An 18,022-nucleotide genomic window follows, 5' to 3' on the forward strand; every position below is an offset into this window, starting at 1 on the left:
AAACAATTTGTAAATTACTAAGAGCTCCTTGGAGATAGGATGACATATAAATATATGGTATTACTGTTATGTTAACCACACTTAAGTATGGTTAACCATAGTTAAGTATGCTAACCATACTTAAATATTTACAATATTACTTTAAAAGAGATTATCTGCAAAATTCTTAGTGTCTTCTCCAATCAATTTTCCAAACTATACAGTAGTTAATTACTCTGTGGTCTTGGTATATTTCAATCTACTACAGTCCAAAACTTGGAATACATTTAGAACTCTTTTCATATCAGTGAGAACTGAAAGAATTTCAACATAACATTGCTATTCCTACACCATCACATCACAGCATGTCCTCAGAGGCAACACCAATAAGGAGAATTAAGTATATTTCCTGAGGATTCAGTCTTGTCACTTTGCCTAATTCTGGAAAAAAAAATTACCAATTAGTTTGATTCATGTTTTTGATCCAATTGTTTTATATATATATATATACATACACACACACACACACGAACATATTTGCAAGTTCAGCCCTCAAAAGATGGTTCATTTTGTCTAAAGCTACCCTTTCCGATTAGGACAGCAAAATGTCATCAGACGGGTGGTAGCTTCGTGATTTGAACTGCAAGGCTGCTGTGCATGGCTGTAGAGGTAGAAATGAGTCCTTGAAAATTGTGCTGTGTACCCCCTGCTCCACAATACATGGTTGCCTTTATTCTACTTCAATACTAGAAGAAAACAATGAATCAGGAAAGGGAATATAGAAATTGAGCACATACGGGAATATAAAGAAGCCAGACAACAGAATGTCTCCAAAATATATGTCTATACAGAAACATATCTGTTATATACTCTAAATTTGTGTATCTACATACCAAATAGATTACATTTACCTATATAAACATATTACATTTACCCATATTAATAATATATATTTAACACATACACATTGTATGGGTAAATTTATAGAACCCCTAGTACTAGTCATATAACAGACAATCCATAAATATTTCAAATACGTGAATGAAAATATACATACTCTCATAGCTGCACGTTGTGGCAATTAAACTAAGATGAACTGCTGCTAATTTTCATCAGGATGAACATGGACTTTTGTTAATTTTCATCCAGTCAGAAATGCCCGGCAGGTTCAGAAGACTCCAGAAGAACCCATAACCTAGAGTCATATGTATAGGTGTGAACAAAGTGCTTTCTAACCAGGACAAATCAACTGAATTCCCTATAACATGTACCTGAAACTATTTAATTCTAAAAAGTCTGTTCCTGAAACTCAAAGACAATTGTCTTGCTTTGTCCCTATTGTTACAGGTAAGGTCACGTTCTAAGAATCGTCATTATGGAATGGAGGAATGAATTATTGGTCTAAGAATCAGAAGGAAGAACTGCTTTTCCCACCCAGCTTTGGAACTAACAAGCTGATGACATTTAGTACTGTCCCTTCTCTGCAGACTTTAACTGCTTAATCTGTAAACTACATAGTTGGATTTAACAATCCACAAGGTCCCTTCAAGCTATGCAGAAATTTATGTATTGTATAATAAATAAAATATTATTATTTATTTAGATTTGACCCTGTCAAATCAGTAAGGTTAATAAAATTAAAAATTATGACCAAAAGAAAATATGTTAAAAATAAGTGCTAACATACTTGCCAATTAAATTTTATATTTAGTTCTGAGCAATCAGGGAAAAGTGAGAAATGTAAGTTTCACTACTTGCATTTTTGGAAAGGGAGAAGCTTTCCTTTTTCTTGACGAATGACCTTCTGTGGTACTAATCCCTGCCCTAATTGAGAAGATAAACTGTGACCTCAGCTTCACAGGATCATTCCCAGGCAAGAAACCCCTTCTCATACTACTAGGTAAAGACTAAACATTCAGATGGCGCCATTTTTCGTAGGTAGTGAAATGTCATCGTAAGGTCACTGGGTACCACACAATTGAGGAAATCAGAACCCAGAGACATTAAGTAATATTTCAGAGGCCACCCAGGTAGCCATGAACGGCGGAGAGATTAAATACTCAAGAGTTCCTGACCTGGAGGTCAGCGCCTGGTTTTAGGTAACACGCCCCCTGGACAGACGCGGCCCTCTGTGCATGTGCGCAGAGCTGAGTGTCCTTGGAATGTGACACGAGCTGCAGAAAGCGCAAAAGAAGCTGAAAGGCAGCGATGCCCCGGGGTCTTCTGGGGCATGTGGGTGTTCCTTTCACTCCGCCCCGTTCCTTTCACCACAGCTCAGTTTGAATTTGATGAATTAAGTGTGAAGTTTCCTTCCTCTTCAGCGTGAAGCGCTCTTCCCGGTGGGGCGCCCGCGGTCCGGAAGCATCAGCGCGTCTACAAGATGGCGCTGGGTGTTGTGAGAGAGTCGCACTGGAGACGTTGAGCTAAGAAACCACAGCAGGTTAAGGGCTGGGAAAACATCTGGCTCCAATGGAGACAGCGATGGCCTCCCGCGAGCCCAGACACAACACAGGGCTGTCAGCTCCCCTCTGAAGGCCTCCTATCGCCCCCAGGAGGAGCCTCCAGGGACTGAGGTCACCAAAACAGTGACTCCAGAGAACAAATATTAAGAATACATTTTGACAGCAATTTGTAGGAACAGGTCCCTCATTTCCTGGTCTGAGCAGAGTCTTGAGGCTCTTTGCTGCAAGAATGAATTCGGGGGCCCTCCCTCTCTGATGTCCTGAGGGGGAGTGTGGGGAAGTCTGAGAAAGGTGATGGAACACAGCTTCCAGAGAAAATCTGGGAATAGTGCACCACCCTGAAGAGCGATTTTTGTTTTAAAAACACAAAATAACTTGCCAATCAGTGCTCCCTACCCCCACCCAAGTCTTTTCCCCATTCACCAGCATGAACAAGACTTCCAATAAGCATCCAAAAATCATCACTTTACTTCTGCAATATCTGCACAGGGTTCTCGAAATGAAAGAATCCTGAGCTGGGCATGGTGGCTCACGTCTATAATCCCAACTACTCCAAGGCTGAGGCAGGAGTATGGCCTGAACCCCACAGTGCAAGACTAGCCTGGGCAACATAGCAAGACCCTCCCCCATCTCAAAAAAAAAAAAAAAAAAGAAATCTTAAGAACCATTTATGCACTTTGGGAGCCCAAGGCTGGCAGATCACTTGAGATCAGGAGTTCAAGACCAGCCTGGCCAATATGGTGAAACACCGTCTCTACTAAAAATATAAAAATTAGCCAGGTGTGTCGGTGTGCACCCATAATCCCAGCTACTTGGGAGGCTGAGGCAGGAGAATCGCTTGAACCCAGGAGGTGGAGGTTGCAGTGAGCAGAGGCTGTGCCACTGCATTCCAGCCTGGGTGACAGAGCAAGACTCCATTTCAAAATAACAAAGAACCATTTATGGCCAGTAGAGTAGCAAAATGATTATGCCACAGCTAGTTAGTGGAAACTCTGGGAATAGGCCTTAGCTAACCCAGCTCCTAATTGGGGCTCTTTCCTTTTATTCATCTTTTTTCAACAAACATTTATTGCGTTCCTACAAAGGCAAGAGAAAACATGGCCAACCATGCACTGGCTCTGAAAACTTTTGGCTCAGAAGTGACACATATCCTTTCTGCTCACATTTTATTAGACAACCAAGCAAGTCATTGTCCATGCCCAATTTCAACAGGCAGGGATAAATTAGCTTCCCATGGAAAAGGCGGAGTATTTGTGAACAGTAAGACAGTCCTCCACAAAAGCCCAGGGTCCAGGACAAGGGTTGGTTTCACCTAGATTAGCTAAGAAGTTAGGAGCTCAGCAGACGAATCAGCCAATAAAAGGAGGCAACCACAGTTCCTCATTCCTCAACCAAAACTAGAGACATCTGAGAGACATGGACACTGATGAGGAGCATAGGCTAGAAGCACTATTTGGAAGTTCTTTGGCGGAGAGAAGTGTTTTTTCCATCTCTGGGAAGTCAAGGACATGTATTCATGAGCTCCTTTTAACAAATGACCTAAAATTTTCCATATACACACAAATATTTGACCAGGTGGGTCTCAGGTCCTGAAGATGAAACACATCACCAAGATGGCGTCTGCTCTTGGCTCCTTCCAGCATTCCAGACTTTTTAAAATAAAAATCTGGTTGTGTTTTCCACCCTTCTTCCACCTTCCCATGTACAACTTTCCATTGCTTAAAATGCATCAATGGCTTTCTGTTGTTTTTACTCTGAAGCTTAAAATCCTAACGGCTCCAGCCTCTCTCTGTTCCATGTACACAGTCCTGCTTTTAGTTCTTTAGGATCTCCATGCTTCTTCCTACCCACAGAGCCATTCCGCATGCTATTCCTCCTGTGTAGAATGCTTTTCCCTATCCCCTTCATCCAGGTAATTCCTTATCTCTTTAGATCTTGGCTTACTGCTATTGCCTTAAGAAAGTCTTCCCTGACCTCACCAAGTCAATCCCTCTGGATTATTCATGCAACAAGTATTTATTGAATACCTACTAAGTTCCAGGCATTGACCTAGTTGCTAGGAATGTAAAGGCAATGAGACAATTGACATGCCAGGGAGGGACAAAAAATAAACAATAAAAATACCTCTGTCAGGTATGACAGGTGCTATGAACAAGAAATGAACAGAGTAAAGGGTGAAAGGGCCAAGCACTGTTTTAGATAAAGTGGTCAAAGTTAAGTGGTCTCTGAAGCTCCTCTGAAGAGAGGACCACTTAACTGCACCCTAAATGCAGAGAAGAACAAAGCTCTGCTACCTGGAAGAAAAATGTTCCTGATAGAGGGAATGACAATTGCCAATGCCCTGAAGACAGGGTGTTGGAAGAATAGCCAATGTATTATGACTTATTTCAGTACTTTGTAGCTTATCATAGCACTATCACTATATGATTTAAAGATTAATTTGTGTTACTTGATTAGTGTTCATTGCTCCTCTAGACTGTTACTTCAAAAGGCATAAAGGCAGGAGCTGTATCCATTTTTTGCTCATCATTGAACATTGAATCTCCTATGTTGTGCCTGGCATCTAGCACACAGTAGGTCCTTGATAAACATTTGTAGAATGGTGAAGAAATGATGGCTAATGATGAATGATAAAGCATATGCCCAAATGACTACAATCTTAGGTGTTTTCTCTGCCTCACTCATGTACATTCAGAACTCTCCTCTAAATGCCAAGAGCTGTTTTCCTGAAAATCTTGGCCTGAATACTTTTTACTGAGAAGATAACATGCCTGGCCAATGAATTCTAGAAAGTCAATGCCCCCAAAAAACAGCCTGCTACCAGTGACAGACAGGGAGTCAGAGGATAAATATACCCCAGCTTCCTTGTCCCTTAAACGGGATAACTCTAAGGCAGTGGTTTCTCAATCCTTCACAAATGATTCCCCCAGGGGACATTTGACAATGTTTAGAGAATTTTTAGATTGTCACAACAGGTGGGAGGAGGGCTGGGGAGGAGATGCAACTTGCATCTAACGGGTACAGTTCAGGATGCTACTAACCATCTAACAGCACAAAGGACAATCCCCTAAACCAAGAATTATCCAGCCCCAGATATCAACAGTGCCGAGTTTGTGAAACCCTGCTCTAAGGTATCTGTTCTACATGGTCTCCCCGAGTACCCTAGCAGAACCAAGGTCCAGTTGCCCATGGTGGTGACTGGTTTGATAACACATCATTTATTGGCTTCCTCCCTCCTCTTCCCTGCCTCACTTCCCAGGTGGTGTTTCCTGGGATCACCTACCAAATAAATGACTTGCCCTCAATTCCTCATTTCAGATTCTGCTTCGAGGGAAATCCAAACCACAAAATATCCCTCAAATCTTATATTTCTCAGCAACTAGTCTCTCCAACTCTTGGCCTGGCTAAGTAATAAAGCCATGGGACTGGCCTAGGAGACCCCAAGGAGTAAGCAGCTAACACTGGCATCTGAAACTGGCACCACGTGAGCTGCAGCTCTTAAGGAAAGGCTGTGCCATCTGACAAAGTGTCCGGTTTGGGGAAAAGAAGCTTACTTCCCACTGGCACCCTCGGAGAGTCATTCAATTTGGAATAGAGACAGGAGAAAGAATGGTGAGGCTGGAAATGGAAAACCTGTTCAAATCCCACCTCTGTTGCTAACTGGATCCTTTTTCCTCGCCAAGTCTCTAATTTGTTGTATACTCCATTTTCCCATATTTCAAATGAGTTTGTTCAGTTAGAAGATCGCTGAGGACTCTTGGAGCCCTATCATTCTAGAATTATAAGAAGAAAACACTCACCTTCCATGTCCCTTCCACCGTAACCCAAGCATTGTCTTCTTTGTTCAGAGGCCTCTTCTCCTGGGGCCACCTGGGACCCCTCCACCCCAAGCTGACGCACCTCCCACCATAGCACTTCATGGCAGATCTTCCTTCTCTGTCTGCCTCTGTTAGCACTTACATGATCCACAAGCTTGCAGCTCAGTTCAACTCTTAAAAATCATCACATCTCTGGGCTTTCATTTCCTAGAGACAAAGGCACGAAGAAGTTGGCTGTCTTTCTCAAGATTGCAAAGTTGCAAAACCCAGCTCCAAGTCCATGACCTTCCCACCACCAAACCCCACACTTGAACAAGTGGACAAATACACCTCAGCAGTCACTGGCTATATACTTGGTATGGATTTCAAGTGCAAAGGAAAAGGAACAAATTTAACTCTTTATCCTATTTAACAAAAATAATTAAGAAATGGAATGTTCTGATTGAAAATTACCACGCATATGATGTATGGATGATCAATTTTTGAAGAATTGGAAACAATTAGAAATTAGAAAACAGAAGCTCACATCCTTTGAAACCCATAGTGCAGGTAGGTGAATGCTTTCTTCATGGTGCCTAAGACATTTTGGAATGGCAAAGATAACAGGAATGGCTGGCATTGCTTTATCTCCATGTCATTTGCAGTTTCGGTTTATTTCCAAAGGTTTCTGTAGCAATCAAAAGAACTAGGCAATAATTTGAGTGAGACTGAAACATCAGTCAAGGGTGTGGAATTTGGGAAAGTAAATTACTGCTGTGCCTCTTCCTGATAAGAAAATAAGGATGATTGTTTGCCTTTTATTTATTTTTGACAAAACAGAGTTATTTAATAAGTGAAAATATATCAAAGGTAAAAATAGTTTTATAAAGAAGTTCTGAATATTTTATTATTAAAGTAACATAAACTCATTTAGAAATTAAACAGTAAGTAAAACAAATAGCATGAAAATAAAATTATAATTGCCTTTAATTTCACACTTAGAGACCACCATTATTTGTTTCATGTATTTCTAATATTTTCAGCCTTTTTTTTTTTTTTTTTGAGACAGAGTCTGGCTCTGTTGCCAGGCTGGAGTTTAGTGGCATGATCTCGTCTCACTGCAACCTCCACCTCCCAGGTTCAAGCAATTCTCCTGCCTCAGCCTCCTAAGCAGTTGGGACTATAGGCACACACCATCACTCCCAGCTAATTTCTGTATTCTCAGTAGAGATGGGGTTTCACCATGTTGGCCAGGATGGTCTCCATCTCTTGACGTTGTGATCCGCCCATCTCGGCCTCCCAAAGTGCTAGGATTACAAGCATGAGCCCAGACATTTTTAACAAAAATAAAATTCATATTGTCTAATATGCATACAATTCTTATATCTTTCCATTTCACTTTTCACTGTGTCATGAACATTTAAGCATGGGTTCTGATTTTTTAACAATTGTATAATATTCCATTTATCTATCAGTCAATGAAAAACAGATTTAACCAAGCCCTCATTGCTGGGTACTTAGGTTGAATCCAATTTCTATCTCCCACAGAAATCTCTGAATCTCCACCAGACTTCAAGAAACAAAATCACTGGGTCGAAGGATATAAACATTATTTAAGGTTTAGAGAAGGTTTTAAAGCAATAAAGGCAAGGAAATATTTAGTACTTTTTTCATTTATTCCTAACTTGCCTAACAAAGGTTAATGACCCCAGCCTTATCCACAGATTTGACTATAATTTTTCATTTTCACCTTGAGATTTTATTTTGGAATTGTTATCTCTTTGGACCCTGGCTCTTTGGGCGGAGTCTAGCATCAAAATTTTTAGAGAAGGATGTTTTCTGGGGTACTGGAAATATTCTACTTCTTTATCTGGATGGGGGTTACATAGATATATTCAGTTTGTGAAGATTCATGGAACCATACATTTATGATTTATGCACTTTTCTGTATGTTTGTTTCACTTAATAAAAATTATGCTTACAAAAATAGTGCCTCATTAAATCATGAAATGTTAATTTCCTCAAGTGAGCCCTAAACAGCCATGAAATCCTTGTGGTCTTGGAGATCAAATAATATGAGTATTTGAAACCACTCGATGTTTTTTAGATACAAATAATTATTATCATCATCACCTGAATGAAGTCATTCTTGCTAAACATATGAATACGGTAACACTCTCAGAAGGCATTTTTATTTTACAATCCAATTAATTCTGAAATTGGTGAGTTGACAGGTGTGGAGAGGGAGCCTTTGGATAGGCAGTTTTTTCCCATGCATACTCCCTCTGATTCCCTCACCTAGGGAGTAAGGTACATGTAGCATGGGTAGTCAGGCCACTCAGACTCTAGTTTTAGAATCTAGAATTCCCAATTACAGATTACCCAGGACACACAGTTCAGCAAGTTCATCAATATCCAGGCTCAGTCTCTCATCTAAGAAATGTTGCTTGGTTCTCTCTGGGCAAGGCCAACACATACAGCTGGGAGGGCTGTTCGCTGCACAAGGACACCTGGCTAAGATATCTTAGGGGGATGATGTCTAGGGCTCACCAAGTCATACATCCTGGCTGGGGATTAATCCACTCAGAAGAAGGGGGGCCTCTTAAAAATATAGACAAAGATGCCAAATGAGCTCCCATGCTCCATCTCTCCCACTTTTAGGCCAAGCCCCGTGGATTAACTAGGCTGATCCACCATGACAGTGGGCAATTATTCAGGCGAGAAGTCATCATCAGGCAGGGTATGCTCCCACAGCTGCACAACATGGGTTTGACTTTAGTTCTAAAACAGGCCCTGTCAGCCCTGTGCTCTGGATGAAATCCCCAGAAACTCCTGGGCTCCTGACACCTGTGATGGCTCATTCATGTGTTAACTTGGCTGAGCTATGGTGCCCAATTATTTGGTCAACCACTAATCTAAATGTTGCTGTGAAGATATTTGGTGGACATAACTAACATTTACAATCAATAGACTACAAGTAAAATAGATTACCCTCCATTATGATTGGACCTCATCTAATAAGTTGAAGGACTTAAGAGCAAAGACTCAAGTTTCTCAAAGAAGAAATTCTGACTCAAAACTGCAACATGGAAACCCTGCCTGAGATTCCAGCCTGCTGGCCTGCCCTACAGGTTTCAAACTTGCCAGCCACCACGATATCATGAGCCAATTCCTTAATAAATCTCTTCTGTCTCTCTCTCTCTCTTTTTTTTTTTTTTTTTTTTTTTTTGAGACAGAGGAGTCTCGCTCTTGTCGCCCAGGCTGGAGTGCAGTGGCGTGATCTCGGTTCACTGCAACCTCTACCTCCCAGGTTCAAGTGATTCTCCTGCCTCAGCCTCCTGAGTAGCTGGGATTACAGGCACCCGCCACCATGCCCAGCTAATTTTTGTACTTTTAGTAGAGGCAGGTTTTTGCCATGTTGGCCAGCCTGGTCTCAAACTCTTGACCTCAGGTGATCCGCCTGCCTCAGCCTCCCAAAGTGATGGGATTATAGGCGTAAGCCACCGTGTCCAGCCTCTCTCCTCTCTCTCTGTGTGTGCGTGTGTAGGTGTACATGGAGAGATACATACATATCCCATTATGTATAAATATTATACCCCATAGATGTATATATACATAGATGTCTTCTGGATTCTATTCTCTGGAGAACTCTGACAAATGCAGCATCTGAGAACTGCAGCCCCTACAGTAGAACAGAACCTGATGAGAAGCTTCTTGATTCTCATGAGGCCTTGCACTGGAAGAAGCTTCCAGGAACACAATGGTTCAAGCCAATCCCAAAGAGCAGAAACCTACAAATGCAGAAATCCCATTTAGCCCTCATTTTAGAAGTCTTTGTAAAGCTTCTACTTACAAATACATGCTCATAGCAGACAATTTTAAGAAAATAACTAAACAGGATAAGATTTCAGGTATCAGGATCTGAAAGTGACTTCAAGACAAGTTTTCATCATTTAGGATGGGCTTTTCCATGCATAATTTCACTTGATCTGGCAGTATCTCTCATGGAATCCAATTCTCATTAAATTCTGGACACGTGAAATAAATGGAATAAAACATGGGGAGAAGCACGTTGTGTTCGGCCACTGAAGCCCACATGACTGCAGAGGAGTTTCTCTAGGTCCCTTGGGCATTGTGCTTTTTAAATAAACTATGTTATTCAGCTGATATTAAAAGCAAAGTGAATGTCTAAAAGTAGTTCAAACAAGGACATCTCTCCTGGATTTTCATGAGCAGGCCCCAAGTCTGAAATGGCATATAATGTCTACTAAAAAAAAAAAAAAAACAAATCTACTTAGAAATTGCAATCAATCATTTTCTTTCCTCCCCTCCCTATTTTCCTTTATCTGTCTTGTAGATTAATCTGAAGAACTTGGCCCAATCGCCTCTTTTCCTGTGTGCACACACCCTTTAGACACCTACAAGCAGATCACTATCACCCTGGGAATGATCAAGGACTGAATGCCATTTTCCCCTTCACCAGCTTTGCACTTTCTCATTTGGAAGCCTCTGGCTGTCAGTCTGTCTACATCTTGCTCGTGTTTTTTTTGTTTGTTTGTTTTGTTTTTTGGCACTATTTCCTTTCAGGTCTACCTTTCTTCTATCAGAATTCCTCTGACAAGGACATAGTTACCTTCTAGCTTTTTCCACCTTCAGCAGGTAGTGTTCACTGGAAGGGAAAATTCTTTTTTTCTTTATTATACTTTAAGTTTTAGGGTACATGTGCACAATGTGCAGGTTAGTTACATATGTATACATGTGCCATGTTGGTGTGCTGCACCCAGTAACTCGTCATTTAACATTAGGTATATCTTCTAATGCTATCCCTCCCCCTTCCCCCCACACCACAACAGGCCCCGGTGTGTGATGTTCCCCTTCCTGTGTCCATGTGTTCTCATTGTTCAATTCCCACCTATGAGTGAGAACATGTGGTGTTTGGTTTTTTGTCCTTGCTATAGTTTGCTGAGAATGATGGTTTCCAGCTTCATCCATGTCCCTACAAAGGACATGAACTCATCATTTTTTATGACTGCATAGTATTCCATGGTGTATATGTGCCACCTTTTCTTAATCCAGTCTATCATTGTTGGACATTTGGCTTGGTTCCAAGTCTTTGCTATTGTGAATAGTGCCGCAATAAACATACATTTGCATGTGTCTTTATAGCAGCATGATTTATAATCTTTTGGGTATATACCCAGTAATGGGATGGCTGGGTCAAATGGTATTTCTAGTTCTAGATCCCTGAGGAATCGCCACACTGACTTCCACAATGGTTGAACTAGTTTACAGTCCCACCAACAGTGTAAAAGTGTTCCTATTTCTCCACATCCTCTCCAGCACCTGTTGCTTCCTGACTTTTTAATGATCGCCATTCTAACTGGTGTGAGGTGGTATCTCATTGTGGTTTTGATTTGCATTTCTCTGATGGCCAGTGATTATGAGCATTTTTTCACGTGTCTTTTGGCTGCATAAATGTCTTCTTTTGAGAAGTGTCTGTTCATATCTGGAAGGGAAAATTCTTAAGAAGTCTTGGTAGAGTAGCCCCCAGTCATCCCCTATGTGTGCCAAGGATGATGAAAATAAGGGGGAGTGGGGGAAGAGAAAGAAGAGGTGGAGAAAGTTGAGATGAAGCAAAGATACTTGCAAATTTCTTGCAGATAGGATCTGAGTCTTGCTCATCTTCAAATCCTTACCTCTTAACACCTATGTGCCTAGCACATAGCAAGTGCTTACTCAATGCCTGGAGAATTAAATAATAGAAAAAAGAATGAACAGACATGGAAAAGATCAAAGTCTGTAGGGAGGAAGGCAGAGAGGGAAAGAAAAGAAAGGAAAGAAAGGAAGGGAGGAAGGGAGGGACGGAGGGAGGGAAAGAAGGAAGAAAATAGGTGACGATTTCTGGCAGTAAAAGAAAACTAAATAAGGCTGAGCATGGTGGCTCACGCCTGTAATCCCAACACTTTGGGAGGCCAACGTGGGTGGATCCCTTGAGCCCAGGGGTTCAAGACCAGCCTGGGCATTATGGTGAAACCCTGTCTCTACAAAAATTAGGTGGGCGTGGTGGCACACGTCCGTAGTCCCAGCTACTCAGGAGGCTGAGGTGGGAAGATAGCTTGAACCTGGAAGGCAAAGGTTGCAGTGAGCCAAGATTGTGCCACTGTACTCCAGCCTGGGCAACAGAGCCAGAACCTGTCTCAAAAAATAATAATAAAGTAAAAATAAAATAAAGAAAACTAAATAAAGCACTGTTTCTTGAATGATTGGTGGTTTGAATCTCAATTTTGGAACTCACTAGCTGGGTCACCTTGGGCAAGTTTGTTAAGCTTTCTAAGCCCCAGTTTCCTGATTAGTATAATGAGGATTATTATAGCACCTACCTCATTGGGTTGTCATGAGGATTAAATGTAGTAATACATGTAAATAATACCCCATAAATGTGAATTATTTTACTTTCTTTATCATCATCATATCATCATGGCAGAGTGAGGACACCATCTCGTAATGTTACTACCACCTACTGATCTTTAAACTGGGTCTCTTGTTCTAGAAATATCTTGATTTAGTAACCAGTGAAATATTAAGAAGACTATTTTGAGGATGTTTGTTGGCCGTTACTCAGGAGGTGATTTAACATGTTAATTTTGTGTTCTGACAGTGCTTAAGGACATGGTGGAGTACATTCAGAACTGTTACATTTTTATATTTTCATCAATGAATTTAACATTTCTTCTGAACGTTCAAAGCATCAGCTAAGAGTGTGAAGGAAGTGCATCTTTCATCACTGTATTAATCACACTATAGTGAATTATCACTCCCTGGGTTAACAGTGGAATGTTCCCTTACATCCCGCAATATTTCCAACAGCCCAAACCCACACAAGTTTGGCAGAAACCCAGGGCCTACGGGTGCTCACTCACCTGACGAGCAATCACACTTCATTTGCAACAAGGAGGAATTCCCTTTCTGATGACAGATGCACTTTAGGGACACACCTGCTGGGCTGGGTACTGTCTCATGACCACTCAGGGGAACTGACCCAACAAGCTTTCCAAACAGGCAGGTAAACATCAATCCCAGCCTATCCATCCACAGCCTCAAGAAAATGAATGCAGAGAACTCAGGGAGTTTTCCAGGGATGACAAGTGATAGGAAAGATTAGAAGGTGTAAGGGTCTATATCTTAATCCCATGTTCATTCACTGTTTTCCCTCCCACTCACCCAACAGTAAATTGAATACTTGCTTAAAAAGAATACGGGCTGAATCACCATCTAGTCATACATTTGTTTTACAAAATTACTACCCTCAGGCTATAATTTTTCATAGGTCTCTGCCCCTCCTCTTGCTTCTCCTATCTCATGGAGCTAATCTAAACATATAACCTTTCACCCAGACCAGATTCAGCCATATGATTATTATTTTCTTTAAAGTAAAAGAAGTGACCACCTGTGTCGTGGTACACAAGGTTTACAGATTACAGAAAACACACTGCTATTAGTGTCAGTTTTTAAAAAAAACCTTCTTCCTAAATCTGTGGTTCTCATTATCCAAGAGTCTCTTTCTTTAAAACTCCAGGAATGAAGCTGTGAACGACAGCAGCTCATCTCAGTTGCACATAATAATTAAAATGACAGCATTTATATTTGACAAGTTAAATTCCTAAACAAGGAACTCTAGTTTCATTTACAAGAGGCTTCTTTTTTTTTAAGCTACCCAATAAAGAGCACCATAACAAGAGAGAATTGCCCTTGGATGTAGACGGACAAGAAAAGAGCTTAAAGAGAAAGTCAGGTCCTCCAGAGGATATGCTGCTCACCTGAGGCCAAAACTTGGTCATTTAACCAGGAACTCGCCAGCTGGGAGTACCCCTGAAATGCCCCTTTCATCCAAGCTGGACAAGCTTGGATTCAGAGTCATGGCACTACAGGCCGAGTCCCCAGACCTGTGAGTGCTGGGTGAACCTGAGCAGCTCATTCAAGCTTGCTGTGGCCTTGTTCTCTCTATGAAACAGACAGGCTGCCCACCTCATGGCACTGTTAGGGGAACCAAATGATTTCATGTGTGAGAATACCTAGTAAACTGGCAAATAAGATAATTTTCAAGTAGAGCAATCAGAGAAGGCATCATGGCCAGGAGAGGCTTCAGGCCAAAGGGGCAGGGTCTCACTAGGTAAAGAGCAAGAGAACAATATGGCAGGTAGAGACCATCACAAGAGCAAAGCCAATCAGGTGCAAGGAGTGAATGAGACTGGTGGGGGAAAACTGAAGGGCAGCGTGCTTGAGTCATGAGAAATCGGCCTTTGGTCCTTCAGTTTGGATATCCACAAGGATCTTGGGATTAACATTTTAAAAGTAGTATTTTCCATAATAGTTTGATAAAATCTTAAACTATACAAAATGCCAGTTTTCCATAAGACATGCACATTCTTGCCCACTTTTATTGACAAACAATTCTCCCAATAACTATGCACCCTCTAGATGGTCCCTCATATCACTAAGCCAGAGGTCCTCAACATGTGGTCCCTAGACCTGTAGCATCAGTATCACCTGGTGTGGCAGGCACAATAATGACTCTTGCCAAAAGATATCCTCATCCTAATCCCTGGAATTTGTGAATATATGGTTACATGACAAGGAAGAATTAAGTTTGCAGATGAAATTAAGTCTATTAGTCATTTTGCTTTAAAATAAAGATATTATTCTGTATTATCCAGGTGAGCCCAGTGTAAAGACAAGGATTCTTAAATGAGGAAGAGGGAGGCAGACAATCTGAACCAGAGAGATGGCATCTGAAAAAGACTCCGTCAGCCTTTGCTGGCTTTGAAGATGAAAAGGAGCCATGAGCCAAGGAATTCAGGCAGCCTCTAGAAGCCAGCAAATGCAAGGAAATGGATTCTCCCCTAGAGCCTCCAGAAAGGAATTCTGTTCAGCCAACACCTTGATTTTAGCCCAGTGAGACCCATTTTGGACTTCTGCCCTCCTCCGGAACTGTAAAATAATAAATTTGTGTTGTTTTAAACCACAGAGTTTGTGGTAATTTGTTTCAGCAGTAATTGAAAACTAACATACCTGGAAATCTGCTAAAAAGGTAAGTTCTCTGGCTGCACCCCAGACCCACTGAATCAGAAAATCTGAGGGTGGAGCGCAGCAGTCTGTCTTGAAACAAGCCCGCGAGGTGATTCTTATGCCTGCAAAAGTTTGAGAACCATTCACTAGACTAAGCAATCACAGTTATTCCCCTGAAGCAAACACATTCAGACACAGATGGCCAAGAAAACTCAACACTGACAGTTAATGACTTGATTAACCATGATAAAATCTACCAGGCCCATGTCCTGCCTTGACAAGCACACAGTAGGAAACCAACCAAGTCACTGGTGATTCAGACTTCTCTGGGCTTAGGGTCCTCACTGAGAACATCAGTGGTGAGTATGCCCTAGTCCCAAAACCTATTCTGGGAGCTCCTTTTTGAACTCCTATCTGATTCCAGCTAGACTTTTGGCAATGGGAGTCATTTGCCTCTTTCTCACTAAACTTGAGTAGCAGGAGAAATGTGAGTAGGTGAGGGTCCAAGTAAATCAGAGATTTCTGATGGCCCATTCCAGAAAGGAGAGGCAGAGTTGACTTTATAGACTCAGACATGGAGGGGTAAGAGTTCTCATAGACCATAAACTGGTTCCCCTAGCTTGCCTTTGGTTCCTGCTCGCCCCCACCACTGCAGCATTGCCACCAAGTGGTGAGTCAGTCTCAGCTTGAGTCTCTCCAAGAATGAGGACCTCACTACCTCCAGTGGTAAACTGTTCCATTTTGAGAGGGTCCAATTATTAGACCTGAGGTCCCTTCATTGGGCAGCTGGTTTTCTTTGGTGCTCGTGCTTGATTTCCTTCTGGCCTCCGCTGACTTCTCTGAAGTCTCAGGTGCACACTCACATGCAAGACTGAAATACGACAAGGTTGCAGCCTTTACTACCACTACATGCACGCACTTGTTTTCTCAGCACTATTAGCCTCCACTGACCTCAAAGGGAAGCATGTGTATAAGCTGGGCAGGAGGTAGGCATGGGCCGTGTTAAAGGCAAAGTGCTTTAAAAGCCTTTGATGAAAGGCATTAAGGCTTGAAAGGGTTGTTTCTGAAATACTACACCTCCCTTTTAAGAACTCTTAAGATCTGGAGGGTGATACTCTCTCACCCCGGAAGAATTCAAGCATGAATGTTCTTAGAGTGTCCAATTAGGAATCCAATTCCATCTCCCCAGATGCTCATTTCCACCAAAATTACCTAGTTGAATCAGCATTTTTGTTTTTTTCAAGGAACAGACCAAGCTATGCTAAACAATTTCTCAGAGTTAAATAACCATTGGTAGTATTGACAAGTAAGATATAAAGCCCAATAGCTCCACTTAATACACATAGCTATAAGTAGAAAGAAAGCTCCAAGGCACTCTTTTAGTACTCAATAATTTAGTAATCCAATTGTTTTGTGCATCTACTATGTGCCAGGCACTAAGCTAAATACCAGAGAGCATGATGAAGAACTGGAAAGACATAGTAGCTACCCTCCTGGGGCCTACAGATTTCTTTTAAACATCAGCTTGCCTGTATTTATAGGGTCTTGTGGCTTCAAACATTTATAAAATAATTTAGGGAAATTTGTTTGTTGGATTGGAATGCACCTGGATCCCTAATTCAGATGGCTAAGTGTGTTATGTATTTTTAGACAATGAAGCTGGAAATCCAAGACAAAATATTCCCTGGATTTTCAGACATTGCATGTTAAACACATAAAATAATCTTATTCTTATTCATTGATATATTGGTTTTTTTAATGGAAACAACTGAACTGGTTTGCAAGAAGGGATTCTTTAATAGAATGCATGGGGTGGGGGTTATTCTTTCTTACTCTATGTCTTGATGTTTATTTCATCCAGAGTTCAAACTTGGTGGCCAGTGTCACTTGGTTAGCAGCAGTGATTTGTGAGCCCACAGTATTCCCTGTAACCTCCATGAACCATGAGAAACTGGCTCCCTCATTCCACTTATTAGCAAAAAAGCATGAACTACCCACTGCTGTCATAACATGAGCCCTCATCAACACCTGAATAGTTTAGATTTTACCAAAAATTCAAGACCTTTATATATCTTCAACAAGAAAATGAAGAAAAGTTATAACTTGCATCATGTTATACCCTAAAGTGGAATCTAGGCTAAGAGAAATAATGGCTGAACCCCTCAATAAAACTGTCATATAATGAAGACACTCAATAGCCCCGTGGGGAAGCCCACATGGAGAGACGCCCACATGGAGAGGAAGGAACTTACCAGCTCTTGCCAGCCCCACCTTGCCAGCCATGTGAGTAAGCCACTTTGGCAGCAGATCCTACAGCTTCAGTCAAGCCTTCAGATGAGACCTCAGATATTGTGGAGCAAAGACAAGCAACCCAAATGTCCCTTCTCTGAATTCCTGACCCACAGACACTACGAGATAATTAGTGATCATTGTTGTCTTAAGCAACTAAGGTTTAAAGTAATTTGTTAACATCATAATTACCACATACATATTACCACATACATCTATGTGAAAACAACTCTTTTTTAAGAAAAAAATGATGAGATTCCAGATAGTGGTTACCTCCATCGAGGAGGCAAAAGGATAAGATGATACAAGTAATTATTAAGTAATTGGTAAAGATCTATTTTTGGTATGTTCACTAAGATAGATAGATAGATAGACAGACAGATAGACAGATAGACTGACCAACCTTGCATGTTCCACTGATGATAGTGT

The 18,022-nt window shown here is 41.3% G+C and overlaps 1 long non-coding RNA gene across 2 annotated transcripts in view; it reads right to left on the reverse strand.

Moving 5' to 3' along the window:
- LOC107974764 (uncharacterized) overlaps positions 1 to 1,552 on the reverse strand; it is a 60,588-nt gene extending 59,036 nt beyond the window's left edge. For both annotated transcript variants that reach the window (XR_008548239.1, XR_001717757.2), the window contains exon 1: positions 1,037 to 1,552. This is a non-coding gene — a long non-coding RNA (uncharacterized LOC107974764). The remainder of the gene's footprint in view (positions 1 to 1,036) is intronic.
- Positions 1,553 to 18,022: the final 16,470 nt, after the last annotated feature.

This window comes from Pan troglodytes, chromosome 4, assembly GCF_028858775.2.
Source record: "Pan troglodytes isolate AG18354 chromosome 4, NHGRI_mPanTro3-v2.0_pri, whole genome shotgun sequence".
Classification (NCBI taxonomy): domain Eukaryota; kingdom Metazoa; phylum Chordata; class Mammalia; order Primates; family Hominidae; genus Pan; species Pan troglodytes.